Source organism: Mustela nigripes, chromosome 1 (assembly GCF_022355385.1).
Source record: "Mustela nigripes isolate SB6536 chromosome 1, MUSNIG.SB6536, whole genome shotgun sequence".
Lineage (NCBI taxonomy): Eukaryota > Metazoa > Chordata > Mammalia > Carnivora > Mustelidae > Mustela > Mustela nigripes.
In genome coordinates this window covers 257,603,326-257,628,547 of record NC_081557.1, presented here as the reverse complement: position 1 = coordinate 257,628,547, position 25,222 = coordinate 257,603,326, and the positions used below count along the sequence as shown (strand labels likewise).

Sequence of the window (25,222 nt, the reverse complement as noted above, 5' to 3'; positions counted from 1 at the left end):
AATAGAATAACTCTGAGCCAAAAAGTAACTTTCAAGTGGGAATTTTTGCTCTGAAGTCACACAGGCAAGTAATTTATTTTACCATCAGCTATACATTTTAAAAACCTATTTTATAGTAAACCTTGATTTTAATTTTAAGATGTCTTTTTCTAAAGATCTAATCACACTAAAAAGGGTATGCCCCTCTTTTGAAGAAAGTGCAAAATACTTTCACATTTGCAATTTCCAATCCTATTAGGTGAAAGACTTCAGTTCCCTCCAGTCTGGCTGGGTAATTAAATAAAGGCCATCACTTTTAAAAAAAAAACAGATTGCATTGAGCTCCTTGTCAGAATGCCAGAAGAAACCTGATCAGGAAAAGTTAAACCATGAAAGCTTCAATGTTCACACGCTCTTGTTACCAATTATCTACATGTTCTGATTAAGTGAAATGACCAATAAACCTCCCTTTTTATATACACAGATCAGGGGCGCCTGGGTGGCTCAGTGGGTTAGGCCGCTGCCTTCGGCTCAGGTCATGATCTCAGGGTCCTGGGATCGAGCCCCGCATCGGGCTCTCTGCTCAGCAGGGAGCCTGCTTCCCTCTCTCTCTCTCTGCCTGCCTCTCCATCTACTTGTGATTTCTCTCTGTAAAATAAATAAATAAAATCTTTATATACACAGATCAAGCAAAGTGCTTTTCTTAGTAGGGGAAAAAAGTAAGTTCTCATAAAAATTCCTTCAGGATCCCTTTCCTTATGAAAATAAAGCATATCTACAATATTATGAAGTAAGTTTTTGTTACATGATTATAAAACTCATTTGGATAGAACCCATGAAGTACAGATATTCTCTGAATTCTAACATATATGCATTTAAACTGTGGTCATTGATATTTTAGGCCTACCTGCTACCAAAGTCTATGGATTATCCAAAAAAAGTCCTCTATTTTGTTAAAACTTGCTCCAGATAACAAGGATATCTGTTTTTACTGACAGTAGTTTTGATCTTTTTTTTTAAGTTTTTTTTTTTTTTTTTAATTTATTTGACAGTGAGATAGAGAGAGAACACATGCAGGGGGACAGGCAGGCAGAAGGAGAGGGAGGAGCAGGCTCCCTGCTGGGCAGAGAACAGGAGGAGGGGCTCAATCCCAGGACCCTGGGATCAGGACTTGAGCCAAAGGCAGACACTTAACCAACTGAGCCACCCAGGTGCCCCCTGACAGTATTTTTGTTAGGATACTCCCTTATCAGCAGATTTGCTGGGTTATCCCTGTTAAACAAATGTATTCACAGTCTCTTCACTTGACCAGTTTTGAAGTTGTGCTTCAGCTAAGAAAATTTATTTTAACCTGGAATTTACAAATATTTCCTCACTAACTAATCTACTTCACTGGGGGTATTTGCGTGTGATACGTGGAAACTATAGAAGCAAATATTCAGAGAAGTTCAATAAAATGTCTGAGATCACAGAGCTGATAAATTGCAGAGCTGGGATTTCAAGGCATTTTTTTCAGTCTAAAGTCTGTATATTTATCCCTTAGAAACTCATCTTTAGGGCGCCTGGGTGGCTCAGTGGGTTAAGCCGCTGCCTTCGGCTCAGGTCATGATCTCAGAGTCCTGGGATCGAGTCCTGCATCAGGCTCTCTGCTCAGCAGAGAGCCTGCTTCCCTCTCTCTCTCTCTGCCTGCCTCTCCATCTACTTGTGATTTCCCTCTGTCAAATAAATAAATAAAATCTTTAAAAAAAAAAAAAAAAGAAAGAAAGAAACTCATCTTTAGCACAATTTGAATTCAGCATGCTATTTTTATTTTCCAAACTCTGAGTTTTCAAGCTAAGAAACAGACTCTCTAAAAACAATTTCCTCTACATTATAAGGATAGTTAAGTTCTCACTAGTGCCCTCTGCATTAGGAGAGGCACCATGTTTTGATAATGTAGGTTTTCCAAAAGCTATTATGTAGTTACATCTCTTACTATCAACAAATTCACACTGGCTCTAATTCAAATTGGTACCTACAAAATCAGGTCACTCAGATGGTTTGGCAAATTTCTTTACGTTCTCCCTCATGTCTGTTTAGACCTCCTCCCACTCAGCGTGCCGATGTAACACGTATGCCTCCTTTCTGAACCACGCTGCTTCCATCTGTCAGCACCACATAGAAGCTCGTCTGGTTTTTCCTTTCGTTCCAGGCTCAAACATGCTCACAGTACCCACAAAGCCACGCATACGCCTCACCGCGATGACAACTATCTTCACATCCAGGCCACAAAGGCTACCATCTCTGGAGATTTCCTAAACCTCCAACCCTCAGGATAGATGGATTTGTCTTTCCAGGGGCAGAAAGTGTGGCTTCTCAGTCTTCCCCAAAACCTGTGTAACACTTTTTCCTAAAAAGACAATTCTGGTGGGTTCCAGCGTCTCAAGAAATAGCTCTCAACATTTTATTCAGCCTTTTATTAATCATCTCTTCCTTAAAATTTTACCAAACTCCTCATTATAATAAAAAATTCTGTTTGGGGCCTGGACTCCTCTAACCCTGAGAGATGCCGTTCCAGGGACCTGAACTTCCTCTGGGTACTGCCTCCAATAAACTCCCCTCTCTAAGAAAAAGAACACTAAAGCTTGCACACAAATCCATGTGATGAAAACAGATGCTGAGAGGGAACATTGGTGAAGGTCTGAGAGGTACTGGTGAAGGCTGTGGGCTATGGGTAAGTTTCAACTGGAAATAGTGTTCTACTATAGCTTCAAACTCCTGTGTCTGTCTCTGCACATGTGGTTGAATGAATCATACACTATCTGGAATTCTTAAACGTCTTTTCTAGTTCTAATGCTGTCCTAACTCAATACCACTCAGACTCATATTTACCATGGGCCACCTGAAAAATCCTGCTTTCGCTCCTTTTCTGATGAATTATGCCTTTTTCACACGCTGATTTCACCAACATTTTTTATGTACTGAAGAGGCTTAGGATGCAACCCAGTTTCTTTTCAGTCTTTTTTTTTTTTAAGATTTTACTTATTTATTTGACAGAGAGAGATCACAAGTAGGCAGAGAGGCAGGCAGAGAGAGAGAGGAAAGCAGGTCCCTGCTGAGCAGAGAGCCTGATGCGGGGCTCGATCCCAGGACCCTGAGATCATGACCTGAGCTGAAGGCAGCGGCTTAACCCACTGAACCACCCAGGTGCCTCGAGCTAATGGGGACCTCTTTTCAGTCTTAAATATATCATTTTCTCTCTACTTTTGAGAGTCAGAGCAATTTAATAAGATACAGATTTTAAAGAACTGTTGAAATCACAAACAATAAAGATTTTCTTAAATCAACACTAGCTCCAAAAATATGCTTTTACCACCTACTTGAATCAATTTTTTATTTATTTTTTTAAAGATTTTTGTTTATTTATTTGACAGAGATCACAAGTAGGCAGAGAGAGAGAGGCTCCCTGATGAGCAGAGAGCCCAATGCGGGGCTTGATCTCAGGACCCTGAGATCATGACCTGAGCTGAATGAAGGCAGAGACTAACCCACTGAGCCACCAGGTGCCCCTTGAATCAATTTTTTTAAAAAATCTTTAAAATTATTCTCCAGATGTTAAAGTCTATCTAATTATATTATTCTGGTAAAAAAAGAAATCCTATTTGACTTGTAACACTTATCAGAACAAGGAAACTTTCCTTTTCTAAAACTCTGAAGATTTTGTAATCCCTTCTCTAGAATTTTTTATATATACTTCTCAAACTTGTTTTATATAAATTGACTGTAACTTCATTTTTTTTCCCCCAAACCTCGCTCAGGAAACATCAGTGACAGCATGAAATGCTCTTAATTTTATGCTAACACTTACCCATGGCAGAGATTGAAATGAAGACTTCCTTTCTTCTCCACCAGTTCTAGAGAACCAACAATAAGTGTGACTTTTTGTTTTTTCATAGTTTGATATTCTCCGAAGGATAAATGTCAGCATAGAAACATATAGTTATAAGACTCTCCTCAGTGGCAACATTAAGGAAGTTAAAAAATAAGAATAACTCTCTCATGAGAAAGAGCTCTCTAATTAGAGGGATTCTTTTATCCTGCCTCCCAAAAAAAAAAAAAAAAAAAGAGAGAGAGAGAGAGAGATTTTTATTATGCTCCTCTAAAATATGTTCTTAAATTTTAAAGGTAAAATTGACAATTTCTAAATAATTTAAAAGTGGACCAATAGGGGCGCCTGGGTGGCTCAGTGGGTTAAAGCCTCTGCCTTCGGCTCAGGTCATGATCCTGCGATCCTGAGATCAAGCCCCACATCGGGCTCTCTGCTTGGTGGGGAGCCTGCTTCCCCCCATCTCTCTGTCTGCCTCTCTGTCCACTGGTGATCTCTGTCTGTCAAATAAATAAATAAAATCTTTAAAAAAATAATAATTTTTTTTAAAAAGTGGACCAATAAAAAGACTGTAAATGAGGCCAAAAAAATGGTAGGAATAAGAACTAGAGGGCACAACCTATGAGGATACTCTTCAGAATAATGTTTGTGTTAAGCAAATGTGAAATTATCCATCAACTAAAAGAAAATATTTACCAGTTTGTGAGTATGTATTTTCAACTACTTATGTACATATGGAAAAATTCAATAGGATCTTACATTTTGACATACTAGATTTTAATTTCTCAGGTAAGTTTTAAACATCTAAAACAGCAAGATTTGTGTATATGCATTTACACATTAGGTTTCTTATGGGATTCAACAATATTGAATCATGTAATCATTGGGACTGAGAAGACAAAAATATACAGCAATTGATCTCATGACTAGTTTAGGTCATAGCTTTCTCGTGAAATCCACACAATCATGCAACACACAAAGACAGACTTTCTACAAAATCTTTGTGGAATTTAAATTTTCAATAAATTAAAATGCTGTTGACTTTTATCTCAGAATTCCCATCAGGACGTACAACAGATAACAGACATTCATTGAAAGTCTCTGAATGCATTAAAGTTAAAATTCAAAGACATTTATGGGAAAATTACATTTCTTCTCAGTAGGTGGAGATTGTAGCCACAGGAAATTTTATTTTATATGCAGCTATTTTTTATTATAGCTTCTAAAATCAAAATACTTTTGGAAAAAATAATCTAGAGTAGATTTGTTCTAGACTTTAGTAAAATTCTTTCAAAAAATTTTCCTAGTATGCAAGCTCAGTTAAGAAATGCTACAGTGCTGGGGCACCTGGGTGGCTCAGTGTGTTAAGCCTCTGCCTTTGGCTCAGGTCATGATCCCAGGGTTCTGGGATCAAGCCCCACAGTTGGGCTCTCCACCCCATCTCTGCCAGCACTCTCCCATCTCTGCCTGCCTCTCTGCCTACTTGCCTATCTCTGTCTGTCAAGTAAATAAATTAAAAAAAAAAAAAAGAAAGAAATGCTACAGTGCTAATGGATCAGCTAGCTACATACAGAGACATGGACATAGATATAAATACTTTCAAATATATACAATTATGGAACTTAAAGGAATTACATATACTTATAGAAACACAATCATATGCACATTAACAAAAAAATCAAAAAAACTATTTTCAGGTAAAATTAGAGAATTTGACTAATATTTGTTTTTATTAAATAATTTTTACAAAAATAGTTTAGAATGAATTATCAACAATGAGTATACATATATATTAATAAAATCTATAAATATTACTTCACAAACTATTAATTGCATGTATTCCAGAATTACCTCTTAAACTAGTTTTCTTGGTATCGTGAATAAAAATTTTTACACAGAACAGTGTCTTATTATGGCTTATTATTATGGCTCATTATGTTTAAAAACCAATAATATTTCCTCTTCCCTAAGCGCTTTTTAAACACGGAGGTGTTTTTCTATTTTATCCATTATGGCTTTCCCAACCTTTCTTTCATTAAATGTTTTCTATTTGAAAACTGGATAGGAAAGTGGATAGTGTGTATTTTATATTTACTTTTAAAGGAGACCTGAAATGTTAAAAGTGGATAAAAATGAATAGGTAAATAAAAAAATTTTTTGAACACTCCTTCATTTTCAGAGAATGTTACCTTGAAAGTAATGTTATAATAATGGGAAGGAGGGGCCGCTGGGTGGCTCAGATGGTTGGACTACCACAGGCTCTTGAATTCAGCTCAAGTCCTAGTCTCAAGTGGTGGGATCGCCCAAGCCAGGAGTTTGTCTGGGGATTTCTCTCCCTTTCCCTCTGCTTCTTCCCTGCTTCACCTGCGTATACGCATGCATGTGTTCTCTCTCTCCCCTCTCTCTCTGGTCTCTCTCTAAATCTTCAAAAAATAAAATAAAATAATGGGAAGGAATTAAAAGCTTTAAAAAAGGGACACTGACAGTTTTATCAACTTTTAGTTTTTCAAATTCTCTTCTGTTTTTTTCTAAACATAAATATAATTTTACTTGGTTTGTAACCATAATTGTTGATTCGCAAGCTGGCCCCTCCCTATACAGAGTGCACAGAACAACAGCAGAAAGAGGCAAACCACTCCAGACGGGTGGATGGAAATTTTAAGAAGCGAGGGAACTTCCATATGAGGCTAGTCTTGGGCACCTGGTCCAGAGTAAACCTCTACATCCCCAGACAGAATCTTAACAGCTTATGTAAAGGCATCAACCAGATTCAGTCACATAACCTGTCCAGAAGGTCTCAACACAGTGTTCTCTCAAGGCTGCAACCTCGAATATGGCTCCCCCTGTGGGAACCATGGGCAGAAATTATGGTCCATGGGTACAGTGTGGCGGCGTTTGGGGGGGCGGTACAGGGCCTCTAACAGCTCACTCTGCTCCAGGGTCAACCTGCGGTCACATCCTTTCCACGACCTCCTCTAACAATAATACAAAACTACTTTGCATTCTGCGTTATTCACTTTATATTTTATCTTTAACATCATTTTATGCTGTTTCATAATTATCAAAATATTTTGGTAATTATCAAAATATTTTAAGTTTTCACTTAGTTCATATGTCAATGTATTGATTAATTCTATTTTAAAATTAGTTTTTAAATCTTTCTCATTTCAAACCTATACTTGGTTATTTTTAAAGCTTTTAAAGTGAACACTTAGAGTTGTAGCACTTTAGTTTTCTAAAATGCTCTAGTACACATTATCACAAATGTTAGATGTATAGGGAAGATACTTTCAGACATATAAATTATGGAATTTAAAAGGAAACTTAGAGCTGAAACTTCCTTATAACCTCTTACTATGGCATCTTTTTTCTATATACTCTCTTTGAACTACTATCCTATGTCTTTCCTTAGTACTTCTAAGCATCTCATTGCTTAAAACCAAAAACTTTTTGGAAAACCTCTTTTCTGTACAACTTAAAAGCTGCCTCAATTTTAAACTTCACACTCAAACGTGCTGCTCTAGCTGGTGTGTTTTCTTACAATGAAGCATGCATGCCCCCCACCAAAGGCAATTTTCTTAATTATGTCTCTTTCAAGCCTCCATTCTGCCTAATGGTGGTAACTATATACTTAATTCCTGGCAGATTTGGTCAGTCCAGGGTTTTCCTAGATAGTTTGGGGTTTTCTCAGTCAAGTTACCATATTCTTTCCCATTATGTAAGTTCTAGGTATTCTAGCTTACACAGTGCCAAAGGACTGGGGCAAAGGGGCTAATCTACAGTCACCATTGTCCAGACCATTCTTTCCGGAGAGACACATTGCCCCATCTGGTCTGCAGGCATTATCAACCCTCCACACCTGTCCTCTCAGAGGTCATTCCCATTTTTATGTCTGATTCAAACTTAACAAATCATGCTACTAACTGCTGGCAAAGTTTCCAACAGGTCAACCAGATTTCTCACATTTTCCGCACATTTCTTAGAGTCATAGAATAAATGGACCACTGTCCCCACTACTCTCAAACACCTCCAAACTAAGCAAAATTACTTCAGGGTCTCTCTGCCTCAATACATTGTGAAGTCTCTCTACTTAAAAGCTTAACTACCATGATGGCACAAGTAACTTCACAAGGTGCAAGATCCCAGGAGTTTGTGAGCTTCAGATGATAAAGCAGTATATTTTGAGATGTCCACATGGAAAAAGTAAGGTTTGAGCGAACCATAAAGAATGGTTAGGATTGGGGCACCTGAGTGGCTTAGTTGATTAAGTGTCCAGTTCTTAGTTTCAGCTCAGGTCATGATCTTGATCAAGGTCATGAGATGGAGCCCCATGTCAGGCTCCACACTCAGTGGGGGGTCTGCTGCTAATTCTCTCCCTCTGCTCCTCCTTCCCACTCTCTCTCACTCTCTAAGAGAATAAATAAGTTAAAAAAAAAAAAAAGAAGAAGAATGAGTAGGATTTACAAAGACAAATGAGAGAGAGAACATACTGGGAGTGAGAACAGCTGTTTGTCTCCAAAATTCACAAAAAGCAAAACTGAGAAAAGACTCACTATCCTTCTAAAACCAGGGAACCCCATTGCTTCCTCAGTTACAAGAAGTGAGAGTTCTTTTGCCTCCATTTAGTTCATAGAATTATTTATTCTTTATGGAGCACATGTTTTACTAATACAAAACTAATTAGTAAATGTTCAGAAAGCGCTCTGAAAGTCTCTGAAAGGATCAAATCAGTTAATTCCATTTGTATTTTAAAATTCTTTAAAATAATGATTTTTTATAAAAATAGGAGCAATATAGGGCACCTGGGTGGCTCAGTCCATTAAGCAGCTGCCTTATACCTCAAGTCAAGATCCTGGAGTCCCAGGACTGAGTCCCGCATCAGGCTCGCTGCCAGTGGGGATTCTGCTTCTCCCGCTGCCTCTATCCCTTCTTGTGCTCTCCTGCTCTCTCTCTTGCTCTCGCTCTCTCTCTCTCCCTTTCTCTCTCTCTCTCGCTCTCTCTGTCTCACGTGCACACGCACTCTCTCTCAAATAAATAAAACTCTAAAATAAAAAATAGGAGCAGTATATATCCCAAATAAAAGAAAAACAAGAATGATTAAGATTGATAAATTTTCATCATTAGAATCTGTTTTGTTTGATAATTTTTGTGAGAAATCATTCCAGCAAAATTACAGCATTCATGAAAAGTATGCTGAAACTGCTGAAGTGAAATTGGGGCACTTTACTTTTAAGAATTTCATTTTGAAAATTGAAAGAATACAAGAGAGTTATATGTATGTATTTCTAATGATGCAGGCTGATAATAGAGACATTAATATTTATGTTCACAAGAAGTTTAAGTCTTAATTTTTAATTTTTGAAGTTTCACTGCTAGACATTTTTAATGATGTGATTTAAATAGTTGAAAAATATTTGTGAAAAGGAAAAAAATTAAATAAAAAAATAAAATTTTAGTTGGAAACAAGAATAGAGGATTTCCTGTCGTCCCATTAGCTGTGCCATATGCTCTGATAGCAGTTGGCCTGAAAGTCAACAAATCCGCTGACTTGTTCCATGGTACACATATGAACAAAATACTTGTTTTGATTCTTAAGCTAATCAAATTAAGACAAAGATGAATGTTCACATATGCGTGACAGTGTTTCCTAGCACTCTCAACAAAATGAAGGCCTTGATAAACCCACTGAGCCTGGCCCATATTTTTAACAAAATCCTCAGACAACTTTTCTGGTTGCCATATCTTTACAACATCTAGGTTCTAGGTGAACGGTTTACTATATTGTCCAGAATGTAACTTCACAATAAACAGCTTTAATAGTCAGTCACTTCGCATTTTTATGTTAATATTTAGCTTAATTAGCTATAAGAGAATCCCAAAAATGTTTTCCAAATGTTAATGTTATGGACTAACTGTTAATGTTTATGGACTAACAAAAAATCTAGTAAAAATGTTTTATCTTGGCTCTAATGTGTTTTATATCCATGTTAACTCACTCAACTCCTTGTGCTCCATAAACACATGTGAGAAATAATGTGTAGACACACTCTGGTTTCATCATTCAAGAATTAATAAAAAGTACAACTCACCAGAAAGCCACTTTTTCTGATATTGCTAAATAATTCTCAGTATCACTATCATTTTATTATTGCACCTGAATGGCTTCAGGATATACTTGGTGAATAGTAAAACAATTAGAAAAAATTAAGGACATTGCTGAAATCAAAATGGGTTTTTCTATTGCTCATGTAAACTACACACCCAAGACCAATTTCTGTCAAATAAGTAGTCTATTTTTAACCAACATTCCACGTAATAATACTTTGGGAACATGGAATTTATATATCTGGCATTGTTTTTAGAAGAATACTTAGAATAACTGGACATTGATGAAGTTTAATTTTCCTTTTGAATTCGGGAACACACACACATACACGTGTGTGCACACACACAAACACACAGGGGAAACTACCTTCCAAATCACTAACACCCTTTGCAAATAGGAAGAACATCTGTATCTTAGAAACCTCAGGTGATAATGACAGAAACACTTAGTTCATTTGCCTTTAAAATTAATTTTTATTCATTAACCAAAATTTTACATTTGTAAATCAGATAGTAAAACCACTGTCCTGATCTCACATTTTGGATAAGATAAGTGAGAGTTGCCTGTTAGAGTGGCCCATACAACTTAACTTTCCTTCTAGAGATAAGAAAAGAATCCTAATCCTAACTCTAATCCTAAATATGCCGATAATAACCAAAGGACTAATCTCTACCTAGAATACTTATCTGCCCTAGATTTGAAAGGTCCTGAAGAGAAAATACTGTCTTACATGTCCTCTTAAAATTGGGAAACCAGAATGGGTGATTTGCAAAGTCCCTTCTAGTTCCAAGAGGGTATGTGTCTCTCCTGTTAGGAACACTACAGATTGAAGTCAATCTCCCTATTAAACAAATTCTTGTTTACAAGAATCACTTTCTATTAGCTTATGACTAGAGGATACAATAAATAAAGTGTACTTGTGTTGCTATAGGGTGAATTATTATAAAATTACCAATGTTTGAGTTTTTAACCTACAAAAGCACCATTTTTAGATAGTTCAATCTATTAGAAGGACACAGTTTGAGATGAATAAAAAATATACTCCAAGATTTTGACACCAGTTTCATACTACAATCATCACATTTTCATTGAGGCTTATTCCACGGCATGCTGTACTGAATAAAATATACAGGCATATGTATGTGGGTGTGGACAAGGCTGCTTGAGGATAACAGGAATTTAAGTTACCAGGGTTTTACCATGTAATTTAGTCATTTATTTTTCCCTCAAATTTTAAACACTCTTTTAGACTCAATGAGTTGGCCAGATTGTAGATATTTAGAGGAAAACATTTTTCATAATGAAGTGTCTTTTAGGGATTTTTATTTTATAATGAACCAAAATGTTCATGGGCATGATACTTTCATAGAAATATCAAGATATTTTTATGTGCAAGGTAAAAACATAATTTAGACAAAATATATCTAAATGATCAAAGTGGTTTTTAAGTAAAATAAAATTTCTAAAACGTAAGACTTGAAAATTTCACCTGCATTGGATATCTAATTAACATTAGCTCTTTAGGGAGTATCATCTATTCAGGGAATGACTATTAAGTAACTAGAAATAAATTTTTATAGGCATTTGATTTTGTTGTCAAATAAAAATCAAATGTGGGTATTAAAAACTAATCAATATCTAGTATGGTCATTTCAACATACATTGACATGCAGATATCAAACATAGATACAAACATACAAGCATACATGGAATATTGTACATATGGATATATTATATATAAAATATAAAATATACAATATCAAGTATATAATCCAAAATATGTTACTGACTGAATTGTGTCCCCTCAAAATTCATATGTCAAAATCCAAACCCCTAGAAACCTCAGAATCTGACTGTATTTGGTGATAGGGTCTCTCTAGAGAGACAATTAAATTATAGGAAGTCATTAAGGTGGGCCCAATCCAGTGGGGCTGGTGTCCGTATAAGAAGAAAAATTTTGGACACAGACATACACAGAGGAAAGACCATGTGAAAAATATGGCCATCTATGAACCAAGGAGGAAAATCTCAGGAGAAATCAACCCTGCCAATACCTTGATCTCAGGCTTCTGGCCTCTAGAACTGTGAGAAAATAAATTTTTGCATTCTCTGAGTCAGGAAAAAAAAATTAGGACACAATATGTGCAGAGGAATGATATGTAGACAGACATAAGGAGAAAAGTCATCTATAAGCCAAGGAGAGAGAACTCAGAAGAAACCAAACCAGCCAGCACCTACCTCAGACTTCTACCCTCCAGATTGTGAGAAAATAGATTTCTTTTGTTGAAGCCACCCAGTCTGTGATACTTTGTTATGGTAGCCCAAACTAGTACTACCAGTATACTTGCAAACAAGTATAATAATATAGTATATAAGTACATAAAACAAAACTAATATTTTACAGTTCTTGCAAGTTACATTTATTAGTAATCTTGTTCATCATTGTTACCCTTTGCCTAGTCCAATGTCTTACACATAGAAAATGCTTAATAAACATGAATACAGTAAACTACTCAATTTGTAAAGAGGTATTTCTTCCACCCACATTTTGTGTGCTCCAAAGAAAAACATTTAACAGTATTGAAACATAGATACATTGGAATAAAGTTGCCTCTTAATTTGTAAATAATATGATCAGGGCACCTGGGTGGCTCAGTGGGTTAAAGCCTCTGACTTCAGCTCAGGTCATGATCCCAGGATCCTGGGATTGAGCCCCACATCGGGCTCTCTGCTCAGCGGGGAGCCTGCTTCTCCCCTCTCTCTGCCTGCCTCTCTGCCTATTTGTGATCTCTCTCTCTGTCAAATAAACTAATAAAATCTTTTTAAAAATAAATAATATGATCGTTTATTCTAAAAGCTTTTATTATTGTTATTCTCTTACTCTATTCAACTACTGTTTCCAGACTGTGTATGCCATCCCATGCCTCTAACAATCCCATGAGTCTATGAATAATAATAAATAATCTCCCAGAGATTCTTAAAGATGTTTTGATTAAGGTATTTGAAAGGCAGATTTGATCCCTAAAATACCCATAATTACACTAAATGTAAATTATCTAAATACAACTATAAAAGACAGATCTTAACAAAATGGATTTAAAAATAGAACCCCACCATATGTTGTCTACAAGAAACTCACTTCAAAATAACAATATAGGCCATTTATAATTGCACCAAATTTAATAAGATACCTAGGAATAAACTTAAACCAGGAGGTGAAACACCCACACCCTGAACTATAAAACATTGATTGATGAAAGTAATCAAAGATGACACAAAGACATGGAATGATACTATGTTCTCATGATTTTGGAGAATAAGTATTTTTTAAATGTCCATACTACCCAAAGCAATCTAAATATTTAATGTAATCCCTATCAAAACACCAACAGCATTTTTCACAAAACTAGAATAAATAATCTTAAAATTTGTATGGAAACAAAATGACTCTGACTAGTGAAAGCCATCTTGAGAAAGAATAACAAAACTGGAGGTATCATAATCCCAGATTTCAAATGTACTACAAAGCAGTAGTAATCAAAATATTATGGTACTGGCACAAAAATAGACATATAGACCAATAGAACAGAATACAGAGCCCAGAAATAAAGCCACAATTATATTATCAATTAAGGAAGCAAGAATATCCAATGGTAAAAATACAGTCTCTTCAACAAATGATGTTGGGAAAACAGGACAGCTACATCCAAGAGAATGAAACTGGACCACTTTCTTTTACCATACAGAAAATAAACTCAGAGTGGATGAAGGACATTGCAGAAGAGAGCACAAGCAGTAATGTCTCTGATATCAGCCATCGCAACTTTTTTCTAGAGAACTCCCCTGAAGCAAGGGAAACAAAAGCAAAAATAAACTATTAGGACTACATTGAAATAAAAAGCTCTGTACAATGAAGGAAACAAATAATAAAACAAAAAGACAGCCTATGGAATGATAGAAAATATTTGCAATGACATATCAAAGAAAGAGTTATTACATATATCAGCAATTTTGGGGAAAAAAAACCATTTTAAACATTTAAACAACATTGATAACATTTAAAACAACTATTGATATATACAACAACCTGAATCACCAGAGAATTTTGTTGAGTGAAAAAAAGAAAAATCTAAAAGTTGCATATTATAGGATCCCAATTATATAACGTTCTTGAAATGGCAAAATTATAGGAAAGGAGAAGAGACTAGTGGTTGCCAGGGGATAAAGAAGGGTAAAGGGGCTGAAGGCAAGTTGATGAGGCTATTAAAACACACACACACATACACACACACACAAACTGTGAGAGACCCTTGTGATGGACATGCTAGGTCCCTTGGCCATATCACTATAAATACCCTAATTATGATACTGTATTATAGTTCTGCAATTTGTTATTATTGGAAAACTGGGTAAAATATACCAGAGTTTCTTCTGTATTATTCTTGCAACATATGAGTCTAATTGTCACAAAAAATATTTATTTAAAAAATTCTTTGATCACCAAGACGGCATGGTACTGGAACAAAAACAGACACACAGACCAATGGAACAGAGTAGAGAGCTCAGATATGGACCCTCAACACTATGGTCAAATAATCTTCAACAAGACAGGGGAAAATATCCAATGGAAAAAAAGACAATCTCTTCAATAAATGGTGCTGGGAAAATTGGACGCTATATACAAAAGAATGAAACTCTACCATTCTCTTACACCATACACAATGATAAACTCAAAATGGAAGGCCCCAGTGTGAGACAGGAATCCATCAAAATCCTAGAGGAGAACAACATTGGCCATGGCAACTTCTTTCAAGACATATCTCCAAAGGCAAGGGAAATGAAAGCAAAAATGAATTTCAGGGACTTCATCAAAATCAAAAGCACCTATGCAGCAAAGAAAACAGTCAACAAAACAATGAGGCAACCCATGGAATGGAAGTAGATATTTGCAAATGTCACTACAGACAAAGGGCTGATATCCAAGATCTATAAAGAACTTTTCAAACTCAACTTCCAAAAAACATATAATCAAGTCAAAAAATGGCAAAAGACATAAACAGACACTTCTCCAATGAACACATACAAATGGCAAACAGACACATGAAAAAATATTCCTCGCCATTAGCCATTAGGGAAATTCAAATCAAAACCAACTGAGATACCACCTTACACCAGTTAGAATGGAAAAAAATGAACAAGGCAAGAAAAAACAAATGGAGAGGATGTGGAGAAAGGGGAACCCTCTTACACTGTTGGTGGGAATGCAAGTTGGTACAGCCACTTTGGAAAACAGTGTGGAGGTTCTTCAAAAAATTAAAAATAGAGCTACCCTATGACCCTATAATTGCACTACAGGGTATTTACCTCAATGATGTAGTGAATAGAAGGGTCATCTGTACCCTGATGTTCATAGCAGCAATGTCCACAAAAGCCAAACCATTGAAAGAGCCAAGATACCCTTCAATGGATGAATGGATAAAGATGTGGTCTATATATACAGCAGAATACTACTCAGCATCAGAAAGGATGACTACCAACTTTTGTATCAACATGGACGGGACTGGAGATTATGCTGAGTGAAATAAGTCAAGCAGAGAAAGTCAATTATCATATGGTCTCACTTACTTGTGGAACATAAGGAATGGCATGGAGGACATTAGGAGAAGAAGGAAAATGAAGTGGGGGAAGTTGGAGGGAGAGATGAACCAAGAGAGTCTAAGGACTCTGAGAGACAAACTGAGGGTTTTAGAGGGGAGGTGGGAGGGGGGATGGGTTGGCCCCATGATGGGTATTAAGGAGGGCATCTATTGTATGGAGCACTGGATGTTATATGTAAACAATGAATCTTGGAACACTACATCAAAAACTAATGACTACTCTATGGTGACTAACATAAAAAAAAATAATAAAAAAAGTTTTTTGAAACACAAATACACAAATTTCTTCTCCCGTCTCAGGTAGAGAGTATCCTGTAAGACAACTGACCCAGTGTCTTTAATAAGTCAATGTCATGGAAAAATACTAAAGTGAGGGAAGAGTATTGAAGCTGTTCGAGATTTTAAAAGATAAGTATAATAGCCAAATGCAACGTGAAGATTTTGATTTGACTTTTGCTCAACAACCACAACAACAAAATCATAGAAGACTATTAAGGACAACTAGAGATATTTGAATATGAACTTGGTAAAAGAGGCTGTTCAGGAATTATTGGTAATTTCATTAGGTATTACAAAACTCATATTTTTTAATGTCCTTATTTTTAGAGGGAAAACAAAATATTTAGGGGTGAATGTCATGATGCAATTATTTTTCTGCAACTACTTTAAATTTTTTCAGAAAAATAGACAAAATATTATAAGGTGTTCACAGTTTTTTAAATCTATGTGATGGATATATGGAGGTTTATTAAACTATTCTACTAAAAATTTCTCTTGATTCCAATCCTTTACCATATATAGTCCCACTTTTTTATTATCTTTTTTCAGCAAAATCTTTGAAATAATGGCCAGTGGTCACTGTCTCCTGTCCCTCTACTTCAATTCTCTTTGAAACCATCTCTAACCATTCTCTTCCCTGCCATTCCTAAAACTTCTTGCATCAAGGTCATCAATTACCTCTATAATGCTAATCCAATGGTCAATTTTCAATGCTCATTTGCTTATCTTGAGCTATCAGCAATATTTGACACAGTTGTTTCCTTTCCTTATTCTTGGGAGACTTCTACTGGTTTCCAGGACCCCATTTTCTTCTGCTTTCCCTCCTACCTTTGCTAGTTGCTCCCTCTCAGTCTCCTTTGCTTAGTCTTCCTCTTCTTCCTAATCTCTTACTATGGGACTGTTCCAGTGACCATATCCTAGTCTCTATCTATACTTACTCCCTTGGTAATCTCTTCTAGTCTCAGATCCGAATCTATATGTTGAAGATTGCCAAATTTATATTACTATCCTAGACTCTATCCTACCAACTTATACTTAAAACATATCAAAATTCAAACCCTATTTCCTCCATCTCTACCACTCTGGTCCAAATCAACATCATCTTATACTTGAATTATTATAATCATTTCCTATCTTGTGGTTCTGATTCCACCGTTGCCCTCTATGATTTACTTTCCACAAAGCAGTTGTGGAAATCCCACTTAGAAATTAGATCAGGTCATCACATCATCAGTATCCTGCCTAAAGCCCCGTATAACTCATATTTCACTCAGAGAAAAAGCCAAAATTATTACAATGACCCAGAGAGCCCTGCATGACTGAGGCCTTGGTACATCTCATAATTTCTCCCTTATTTTTTTTTAAAGATTTTATTTATTTATTTGACAGAGATCACAAGTAGGCAGAGAGACAGGCAGAGAGAGGGAGGAAGCAGGCTCCCTGCTGAGCAGAGAGCCCGACACAGGGCTCGATCCCAGGACCCTGGGATCATAACCTGAGCCGAAGGCAGAGGCTTAACCCATTGAGCCACCCAGGTGCCCCTCTTCCTTATTACTGTTCTTCTCATTCAATGTTTCAGTCACGCTGCCCTCCTAGCATGTTCTTCTAGGCATCCCTCTCCCTCATGGCTTTTGTGGAGTTGTTCCATCTGCCTGGGACACTCCAGATACCGGTATTGCCAACAACATCACTTGTTTCAAGTCTCCCAGATTTTACCTTCTCAGTAGGCCTAACCTGACCACTCTATTTAATATCATATCCTGCCAGCATCATCTCACACACTCCCACATTTCTGATCCTCACCTAGCTCTACTTTTTCTATAGCACTTAAGATCTTTTTACCACTTATATAACTTATTTATTAATTATACATATAAATATATATTGTTATTTATTATTTATACCTTGTTTGCTGTCTCCCCTCAGTAAAATGCAATCTCCATAAGGAACGAGATCTTTGTTCTTACTACTATGCCTAGTCCATAGTAGAACATCTATGAGTATATGCTAAGTGAATAAATTTTGATTTTAGTATTACCATAATTATTCACATGTACTAAAAAATAAGGAGACCAGATATTATATTTACTGGTTCTACATGTTGTTTTCCAAAGGCATCAGTCCATTGAATCCATAATGTAAAATAATCCATTTTATACTTCACATCAGGTCAATATTTCTGAGAATGTCCTTTATCTTGCTCAGATTAACACTTGCTTTCCTGTTTTTTCTCCTCAGAGGGACAGAGTCAAACACAAAAATGAAACTCACAGCATGTGAAAAGATTACCCTGGGCACCTTAATGCCGGTTATTTCTGCAGTTATCATTGAACTCATTGTTTATTTTGTCACTTATGGTAAGTACTTATTGTGTCTGACTTTCTAATTACACAGAATTATTGATTCTATTATTGGGAAAATTAAGAATTTTAAGCATGGGGGAAGAAAAGAAGTCAGACAAGATTATTTAGCAGACAGAATTTCTTAAGGTTAAAATACTGATTGCAAACTTCTTTAGTAAACGTTGGCTTGGGGTATTCTAAACTCGGGGATTTGGTGTATTCTTTTTTTAATTCCTGCTAAAGATTTGGGTTCTGGGAATATGTTAATGTATAAGCCATAGTTCCTACCTTTGTTGAATTTATAAATTTCTGAAGAGCTAATCAATAATTTAACAAACAAATATAAAAGCCCAGAATATGTGATTCTAAGCTAAGATTTTTTGTTTCAAAGCATATAATACTCCCTATGTAATGTTTTTTCATAAAATTCTTTCTAAAAACTAGAATATTCTCTAATATTGAAGGATGTAATCTAAAAGGCCAGTACAAATACAAATTCTGTATATATTTTGCATCAAGTACAAAAAAATTATGGGTTCCTCGAGATCAATCTCTCTTAAAAATAGCACTTTGTGCCAGATTTGCTGTGTGCTGTTCTTGTACTTTTTTTAACCCACTATTTTCTAACCTTTCAAAAATGAAGGATTTTTTTATAGGAGAAAAATATTTCTACATTCCCACAAGAGAATAATTATTTTTTTAAATAAGAAAATAAAGATAACTATAAATTTAGTAATTCTTTTTGATTACTTGTATTTAGTTAACTACATCTACCTATGTTTGAAAATCAGTAGTACATATATGTACAAGAATCACCACTTTTTAGCACTGGGTGTTATACTTAACTAATCATTGAACACTACATCAAAACCAATTGCATACTATGCAGTGGCTAACTGAACATAATAAAAAAGAATCATCACTTTTTCAGTCTAGAACAATGCCTAGTGGATATATAAATATTTCTCCCTAGAATCATCTTCTGCTGTCACCATGCCCCTATTCTAAAATTCATGACTCAGAAGTTGGGAATCTTTGCTTTAGAACATAGTAGTATTTTCTGAAAAAGTACATTTAGGGAAAAGCTGTCTAGCTAAGTAAGCAGCCCTTTGTTTATAAGGGGAAAATAATTTCCATAGAGAGAGACAGCATTTTACACAGTGGAGAAAAGAGGCCATCTGTCCCAGATACTGCTCGTACTGTTAGGCTTCATCTTCCACGCACAGTCTTCCTAGAGACAGATCAGGTGAACAAGATCACTAGGTCGATTGTAATGCCAGCTGCTACTACTACCCAATCAAAAGTCATGGCATATGCCCATGAATCTTTGAGGAAGAGTTGCTCACTCAAGGTATAGGCACAGAACCTGCTGCCTTTCATCAAAAGAGTAAAAGTACCAGACACTGGAGAGGAGAAAAGATATTTTAAGAGGTTAACTTTGGACATAGGCATACCATAAACTTTTTATACTACTACAACCTCCCCAATATGTGAACAACAGATGTTTTCTCCCCTCATGTCAAGCTGAGATATGGGCTTTGAAAGAGAAATCAAGTTCAGGAAAACCTAGAAGGCAATTGATTTTAAATATGTACTAAGGTCCTATGCCATTAAAACTAGATGCCAAATTCCTAGCCATTCAAGTAAGGACCTACAGGAGTCCAAATCCAGTTAATGAAGTGGAAATAGAAGAATAGTAGGAATGGGTGAGTAAAGAGCTTGGGAAGAGGGAGGAAAAAAAAAAATCCTAACTTTAAATCTAGTTCAAATTTTGATTAAAAAACAGACCTGGGTATTTTAATTTCTGAATTGAGAGCATATTCTGTGGTTTATAGTGGCAATAATACTATTTGTTACTAAAAAATTTTAAAACAAAATTGTTTTATAGTTACATACTATAAAATAGACTTGTTTGAAATACCAAACACCAATACCAAATACCACACACAATTGTGTGTGCGCGCGCGTGTGTGTGTGTGTAATCACCACTTGAAGCTTATTCTAGAGCAATATTTTATACAGATATGTTTAGTGTGCCTAGAAGAAACTACCTATGTGAAAATTAATATGGAGTTCTAATATAGTTAAGAACTCACTCTCAGAATTACTTACAGTAATACCTATTTCCCAGAAATGATAAACTTGAGCGACTTAAAAACTTCTTAAGAAGAAAAAAATCCCAAATTAAATACTTCTGCATCAGAATAAGTAATAATGTTAATAATGTAGTTTTCTCAAGTGACCATAAACCTGTGGGAACAAGACCTGTAGAGCCTCTTGAGAGTGTGTGTAATATTTGGTTGGACTTGTCTTTATAAAAATCATTGGTTTTTCACATTAAGTCTACATACCTGATGTCACAATATCTTGTATGAACTAAAACATTAAATGAATCAGAAAGACTCTTTTCAGAAATCTACATATTTGTCACTAAATAAACCAAATGCCAATCTGCTGAACCAAATATTGTGCTTTTTATCCAGAAAAGGGGTTTCTGAAACTGCGTCGATTGAATTCAACAAGCATTCACTGGATGACGACTATGTATTTCACGGCAGGTAGCAGGCCGGGTGCCATAATGAAGAAACAGCAGTAATGGAGGAGAGTTTCTAGAGCATCACACTAGTCTTGGGCTGAAAGTGCTCAGCATCTACAACACAGTCATCACACTTTTCCTGTAAAGGGCCAAAAAGTAAATATTTTCCTCTTGGTGAGCCATTATAATCTTTATGACAACTTCTCGAGTCTATTGTTGTGAAAAAAAAAAACTATCAAAAAAGTACTTGAAACAAATTTTTTAGGCAAAAACACCGGAAGTACAGAAGTAAATGTCTGCTCATTCTAAAACCATGGCTTTGCAGGAAGAAAAGTAGACACCCCCTGACCCAGGAAACACTTACCTGAGAGCCTTCCATTTCTCCCCTTTCTGTTTCCTTCTCTGGGTTTCTTTCCTAGGTGGGATTATGTAAAGAAATCACATCTGCATCTTGAGAATATTCTTTTAAAGGCTTCCCCACAGATCCCTAGCCCACTACCACCACAGCCACAGACAAAGTCCTTGAAATGCTAAAGTCCACCCTTCTGGGTCCTTTGTCTCAGGAGAGATTCAGAAACACTTTCTAGGTGCTTTAAAAATGATAAACCTGGATTCCACTGGTTTTCCTATATGTAATCTGTGATAATCACAAAAACTAAGATAATTATCTATGCTTTAATATAATTTATCATAGTAATATATATGTTTTCAGATGACCCAAATTTAAAGCAGGCACATTAAAATTTTACATTAAAAATTCTGAATACAGGGACACCTGGGTGGCTCAGTGGGTTAAAGCCTCTGCCTTCAGCTGGGGTCATGATCTCAGGGACCTGGGATCAAGCCCCGAGTTGGGCTCTCTGCTCAGCGGAGGGCCTGCTTCCCCGCCACCCCCCACCCCCCAGCTGCCTGCCCCTCTGCCTACTTGTGACCTCTCTCTGTCAAATAAATAAATAAAATATTTTTTTAAAATTCTGAATACAAAAATAAATAAATAAATAATTTTTAAAAAAATATTCTGAATACAGAAGATTACTTTGACGCAATAAAAACATCGTACACAATGAAACCCAGCCAGTCTCTGTGTGGAAAGTACTTTCCTTCCCTCGCTCTCTCTCTCATGAGAGTCAATCTTGTATTTCTTAGTATTGGATACAGAGAAGCAGTCATATGTGGCCAATGGTTTTGCTGAAAGAATGTCCTCACAATCGTCAAAAGCACCTCCTAGCAAAGCAGCTGTTTGTGATTCCGCACCCCCAGCACGTGCTCCGAGGGGAGTTCTGCTCTACGGTTGAAGACGTTTTATAAAGGCATAACTCGTGCTACCTGCAACCATGTTTTCTCCGTCATTCCAAGCAATGACAGCACTAACAGCGGACGTGTTTCTTGTGTGCAGGCACATGAAGATGTAAATGTCACGGCAGAGGGAGAGTGCCACTTTTGGAGACCTGCCCTCACTCGCATGCAGCTTAATGGTGGCGGAGGCCAGGTTTGAAGTGCCACCTCTGCCTTTATTTGTAAAATGCCCCCATGCCTGTAGTTGTTAAGCCAAAGGAATTACAGACCCATCCAGCACATCTTTAAAAAAAAAAAAAAAGAAAAAGAAAAATTGTGAATACACTTTTTGGTAGGGGTATAATTTAATAAACATTGTTCTGTAGAAGTTATTTTAGCAATCACTAGTAATCAAGACAAATGAAGTGCAGGGTATCTATTAGAATTTATATTTCACTGCAATCTTACATTTTGCATGATCCTCTTAAGAATGAAATTAATTACAAAATGAAGTGAGAACTATTGTTTTCTTTTCTCGTTCTTCAAGAGAAGACACCTTTCTACCATCACATCAGCCTTAAAGTCAATAACATCGACTATGACAGCAAGTTTGAAAAAATGGATTCACAAGAATATATGGAGTTAAACCAATAAAAATGTCTTTGGAAAGTTGAAATTTCTTTCTGTGCTCTGCCCTTTTAAATGTTATGTTCCTAGATGTGCCAGAAATCTAACAATCACCTTTCAAGTTGGAAATAATTGATAATTCACACTATTTTTTACCACTCTCTTAGCTCTATATTAAGATAGTCAGCCCTGGTGTGCCTGGGTGGCTCAGTGGGTTAAGCCTCCGCCTTCGGCTCGGGTCCTGACAGGGTTGCTGGAGGGGAGGTGGCGGGAGAGTGGGGTAATTGGATGATGGACATTAAGGAGGCCACTTGATAGAATGAGCACTGGGTGTTATATGTAACTGATGAATCACTAAATTCTACCCCTGAAATTAATACAGTATATGTTAATGAAGTTGAATTTAAACTTAAAAATGTTTATTAAAAGAACGGGGTGGGGGAGTCATTATTTACAGACCATACTACTATATACTTAAAATATTCAAGAGACTCAACTGAAAAATATTTGAGTTTTGTAAAGTGGCCAAATACCAGACTAATACATAAAAGTAATAGCTTTCTTAATCACCAATAATAAAATATAAAAGTTATTATTTTTAAATGCCATTTAATACAACAAAAAGTATAAAATATACCTCAATAAAATTAACACAAATTACATAAAGTCTATACAAATAAAAGTATAAAATCTTACTAAATAGCAAAAAAGAATGAAAGGAAGAAAAAACATGTTCCTGTAAGGAAAGACTCATTATTTTAATTATATTAATCCTATCCAAAGTATTCTGTAAATTCAGTACAATCATTTAACTTATAACGTTATTTCATATTCAATAGTTTTGAGACAATCAACTAGCCATCTGAAGAATATAGGAAGTAATGTTACTTGTATTCCTGGCATAATCCTTATTAAGTGGTTAGCTTACTCAAGGGTCTATAAACTTAATTTATTTATTTCTTTTATTTTTTAACGTTTTTATTTTGTTTAAGTAATCTCTACACCCAATGTGGGGCTTGAACTCACAACCTCAAGATCAAGAGTTGCATCATCTTCTGACTGAGCCAGGCAGGTACCCCTATGATCTCTTCTTACTTGAACTTTTCAGCATTACTTTCTTCTCTCCTCAAACCTCTTCTTTTTGGTTTTTAAGACACCTCCCTCTCTGCATTTTCTTCTTCTTCTTCACTAGCTGCTTTTCTCAGTTGCCTTTGCTGGTTCCTCAGTATATGCAGATCTCTGAATACAAGTGGTCCCCACTGCACTGTCCACAGTTTCCCCCACTTCTCCATCTTTCTCATTTCTTTTATCCTCTCCTTTCTTGTCGATCTATACTTCCTCTAACTTCCTCATCCAGACTTCCTGTTTAAAAGCCATCTACATTGGTGACCACCAAAAGAGAACTTTTGATCTTTACCCAAAATCTATTTCTTCTCCATTTTACCCTCTCAGGAAAGAGCACCAAAATCAACCCAATTGCTAGGAATACCCCTCTCAACCAACAAACCAGCATATTCTAGTGATTCTACCACCAGAAAATAATTTGATCTACTTCTCTCCTCAATTGTAGCCCCTGTCATTTCTTCACCTAGTCTCCCTCTAATGTGTTCTCCACACTTAGCTAAAGTGAGCATTTAAAAATGAAAAATCAAATCACATTATTTACCACGTTAAAAACTTTCCAAAAATCTTAAAGTTCCAAAAATCTTCAAGTTCCAAAAATCTTCAAGTTTATATAAGGATATAAACATATAAAAGAAATAGAAAACAGAAAACTTACATAAGTGGAGAAATAGAATCAAAACACATAAAACGGATTTAAGTAAAGAATTTTTTCTTTTCTGCTTTTCCCCCAACTCCTCCTTCTCCTTCTACACATACCCCCAAACTCTATTCAAAATGATCCACAATATTCCTCCTTGATTATATTAGCATATATAGAAAATATATAGAAATATATAGAAAATATATAGAAAAATAAAAGACATAGGGTTGTTCGTCAATATTCTACCAAAATTAGTTCATATTACACACAATTTTATAAAGTTTGTTTTCTCAGCAATATCTCACTGAATTTCCTCCAAGCCAGCTTAAAGGTATAATGTATTCTTGTCAGTAAATGCATACTATTCTTTAGTGTACATGTGGCACAATTCACCCTACCCTTCCCCGGCTCATAGGCATTTGTCTCCGGGTTTTGACTAATATAACCAACACTGCAAAACAAATCCTCTTACCTGCAACCTTATATTTACACATATTTGATAGGTGTACAGAATAAGATTTCTTCATTAAATATTTTAAGAAATGTTGCCAGATTGCTTTCCAAAGGGTCGAAATAATTCACACTTCCATAAGTCATGTATCTGAGTACTCTTCCCATCTCCACCAGCAACAGGTGCAAATACACTTGTAGTTCGTGCTAATTTGATAAATGTATATTATTGTCACTTTAATCTGAATTTCCCTGACTAGTAGTGAGGTTGAGAATCTATTTCTCAGTATGGTGGCCATTTGGACTTGTTCACATGTGAATTTCCCATTTACATCCTTTGT

At 35.9% G+C, this 25,222-nt stretch overlaps 1 pseudogene; it reads left to right on the top strand.

Moving 5' to 3' along the window:
• LOC132001674 (transmembrane protease serine 11C-like) overlaps window positions 1-25,222 on the top strand; it is a 70,283-nt pseudogene that overhangs the window by 5,938 nt on the left and 39,123 nt on the right.